This window comes from Quercus lobata, chromosome 1 (genome assembly GCF_001633185.2).
Source record: "Quercus lobata isolate SW786 chromosome 1, ValleyOak3.0 Primary Assembly, whole genome shotgun sequence".
Taxonomy (NCBI): domain Eukaryota; kingdom Viridiplantae; phylum Streptophyta; class Magnoliopsida; order Fagales; family Fagaceae; genus Quercus; species Quercus lobata.
In genome coordinates, this window is record NC_044904.1 from 54,916,357 (window position 1) to 54,920,727 (window position 4,371).

Below are 4,371 nucleotides of genomic sequence, written 5' to 3' on the forward strand. Positions count from 1 at the left end.
AACCTCACATGAAGTGGTTGTTATCTAAGAAATTGTTGTAAAAATATTTCTTTTGTAACATAAATTATATTTATCATTTGTATAATTCTATGTGAAATTCAATATACATTTTTTTTTTTATATAATTATTAATTTACTACTCTATAAAAAATGTTACGTATCTTTTCTCAGTTTTAAGGGTAGTTGATCTCTTTGAAATTTAAACTCTTTTTCACTTTTGTTATGGATGTGTAGTAAGTGGCTAACTTTTAGGATTATAATAGTACATGTAGTTATCTACAAATGTGTACGGTTTTTAAACTTTGAATACAATACCAATATATCTATCAATAATCATGTAAGGGAAATGAAGAGACCACATTTTATTTCTTATATCTAACTGTGTATGTGATGTCATTGATTTGTAATATTCAATCTAAAACATGAAATTGAGAGTAAAAAAAAAAAAAAAAACCATTATGTTGCTACGCATGGACAAAGCAAAATGTACGGATCAATTACTTGATTCTAATGTTAGTACTTAATGAAGAGCATATTATATGTCAAAAAAAAAAAAATGAAGAGCATATTAATGTTTAATTGATCCTAATGTTAGTACTCAATGAAGAGCATATTAATGTTTTTGTTCTTTGATATCGAAATTTGTTTGAGATTCTGGAGCATAAGAGGGAGATGAGCAAGAAGGCATTGGCCGAATGTTTGAAATGTGATATCCCATTAGTTAGATGTTGAAATTAAAATGAAACATAGAATATATTCTAGAGAAAGTAGAAGTGAGAACATAGAAAGTTGTATAAAACCATTGATGACTAAATTTTTTTGGTATAAAAAAAGTGATGACTACGTCGATCTAACAAAATAGCATCATATTATCAATTATTTCTTACAATGAACCCTCTATAAGAATTAGGATTTGTTCTATGTGGGTTTTAGACTAGACTAGGGCTCTTGGGCCATTGTACATAATACACCATAATCCATATTCTTTTAACATTAGGTGCCAACTATATTGCTCACATTGTTGGGCTTAGTAGGCCTGCTTGAGCTCTCCTCCTAAAACCAGTTTTCCTAATCGATAGTCGGTTTGTCATTCTTACCGATCAGGCTTGTTTGATCCACAAAAAGTGTTCTTTGCCTTTGGTGTAGGGAAAAATATCACTGAAGAATATCACTGACTTTGCTTTTACAATTTGAAGATTTTTTTTTCTTTAATATTCTTTAATTATTATATCACCAATAATTCATATAATATTCTTTCCTGTAATAACCTGATGCGTGTAGAACAGAAAGAAGACTACATACACTCGAAGAATTATTCAAATACTTGAAGAGGTTTGAGTACTCTTATTTATATTATATATATATATATATATATATTGGTTAAAATGATTTAACAATAATTCACCATAATAATTTTAGCTTTTGAGATAATTGTTAATTTATCCATAGATACCCTCTTCAAACAGAGTGAATATACATCCCTTTAAACACTAGTTTGGACATTTCACCGAATTAAAATTATGTACTCCTAAGTCCTAACACAAGGCAATTATGGAGAATTGGGCCAGAAAAGCTCATTCTAGCCCAGCTAGTCCCCATTTAATGGGACTAATTACACTTTTCTATAATGGGCTGATTATTTTTATTGAGGCCTGAATCCAGCCTAACCTTATTAGGAGTTTTTCCTTTTAAATTTTTTCATTTTCTCAGGTACAAACCATACGTATGTGAAGTATTTTAATTTTTAAGCCACCAAGACTCCAAGAGGGTTTTTTTTTTTTTTTTTTTTTTTTTTTTTTTTTTTTTTAATATGGCCACAAAGAGGAATTTATTTATGTAGTTTAGCAAAAATCAAATTAGAGGGGAAAATTTTTTCCAAATATCATTTTGGAAAAAATAAAATGACACTACTTGCTTAGACTTGAAAAATCTTAAGTGAAATTAGATGTTAATTAAACATGTTAATCTCAGGTAATGAAGTTATATTGCCACCCTCCCTTAAAAGTTACCATGACTTTTGAGTGGAGTTGTGGTATGCCTTTGTGTTAGAACCCCTTTTCTCTCTCCTTTGTGTGTGTGTGTGTTTGTTTCTCCAAAAAAAAAAAAAAAAAAAAAAAAAAAAGGTAAGTTATATTGTTTCATTACATCAAGAAAAAAAAAAGTTACAGTGCTAAAAAAACCTTACTAATGTTTAGTATTTAATATTTATATTGATAATTTGATATGTTTTTGATATGTTCTTCATGTTACCCCCATGCAGACACTCCTAGATGTTTCAAGATGGGTATGTGATATGAAGGATATGGAAAATGTACAGAAAGAGGAGGTAAGCTTTCTTAAGGGGGGTTTCTTTATTGCGCTTAAAGATCAAATGCACACCGTTATGGAACCCAAGCCAGGCAATAATGGGCCTTCCATACCTGCACATAGGGCCTTACTGGTTAGTCTCTCTTTCTCTCTCCTTGTCTTTTATATATAACTATGTATATAAAGTGGGTCCTCTAATAATTTATAACCTCTATAGAAAAATCTGAAGCCAGAAGTAGCTTGATTAACTCACTTGTTTGTTGCAAATTAATATTCTTCAATAATGATTGTATTTTCTACCTTAATTATGAACTATTACATGTTTAGTATATAAAAAATAATCTTAAAAACTTATGTGTAGTCACTAGTCAATCACAAAAAAAATACTTTAGTCATTTATTTAAGATGTTGTTCAAGTTGCACTAATCACATTTATTATTACATTTTTTTTATAAGTCTTTTATGATAAAACTAATTAATAGTAACTTTAGTATTTATTCAATAAAATAGTAATGAAATCATATTAATGTCATGTATTATGTAACAGGTGACAAGATCACAAATATTTAAGAATATGCTAGAGTCAGATGTATGTAAAGCGCCACCAAAGGACAATATAATTACAAAATTGTCTGAGTTAAACCATGAAGAGCTCGAGTCTCTTCTGCAATTCCTCTACACTGGGAGCTTGCCTGAAGAGAAAATGGAGAAGCATGTCTACTCACTATCACTAGCAGCCGATAAGTACGAAATCCCATACTTACAGAAGTTTTGTGAGCGACACATGCTAAGGTCTTTGAAGTCATCCAATGCTCTTAATGTACTAGAGATCTCAGATGTTTGTTCCTACCTATCTTTGAAAGAGACAGCTTTGAAATTCATTGTCAAAAAACATTGAGGATATAGCCTTCTCAGATAGATATGATGAATTTGCACTCAAGAATCCGCATCTTTGTGTTCAAATTACAAGGGCATCGTTGATGGAAGCCAGGAAAAATTGAGTTCATTGTAAGGGCATAATGTGCATACTTTTTTCTAGGCAAAAATAGCTAGGTTATGCATGGAGCTGTTGAAATTTCTTTATAAAATCAACTTACATATTGAAAAAGTAGTCAAGCACCATAAGGGATTCTTTGTAGATGAGATTTATATAAACTATTAGTAAATTTGTATTGGTTTTTTATATGCCTCTGACATGAAAATCACTAATGTCTCCGAATACAACACATCATTTATTTGTTTAATACACCATTTGATATCAACTAATTAATTTTATATACGCCCTAGCTATGGCTATTATACTGATCACCTAAAACAGTAAATTCTTCTAAAGATCCTCTTAAGGAGGATATACTATCTTTTAATCCATTGTGGTATTATTCTAAGTTTCTTGGAATTGCTTTCCCCGCCATATGGTCATAACCAAGTCCCTGTTATATCACTATCGAAAAAAAAAGGTTAACTTTATTTGAAATTTAAGGTCAAACTTAAATTTTAAGCTTGCTTGGTCTTTTACTTCAAATTCTCTATTTCTATCTCCGTGTCCATTGTATTTTAAGGTCATTTTTCTTTTATATATATATAGATTAGATATGTTTTTTATTAATAAGGTAAAAGATCAAAGTTTGTTTTTTGGTCAAGATTGAAACATCGTAGATGAAATTATATTATATCAATATGATAATTGATAACTTGCATGCTATGCACGTCAAATACTCATGTTTTATGTTACAGGTTTTTACTTACCGTATCCATAGCAACTTATAGATACTTGTACAAAAATTTTGTTCCTGAAATATTTTTTAAATATCAAAAGTTCCTTTGTTCTTATTACCAACACACAAGATACGAGCGAGCTATAAGCCCATGACAAATTCCTATGGCCGTGATGATTAGTTATGAGTTAAGACATGTTGAATATAGTCCTCAAGTGATAATTAAGGTCCTGATAAGTATCCTATAGGTCAATAAATTGTGATCATTAAATTCCTTGTTTGTTTTTCCCTCTATCTTCTCAATTATTTCAAACTATTAGCCATAGATTCAAAATTATGTAGTGATGAA

The 4,371-nt window shown here is 29.8% G+C and overlaps 1 pseudogene; it reads left to right on the top strand.

The window, feature by feature from the left end:
* Nucleotides 1-2,356: 2,356 nt before the first annotated feature.
* Nucleotides 2,357-3,308, top strand: LOC115992740 (annotated as a pseudogene).
* Nucleotides 3,309-4,371: the final 1,063 nt, after the last annotated feature.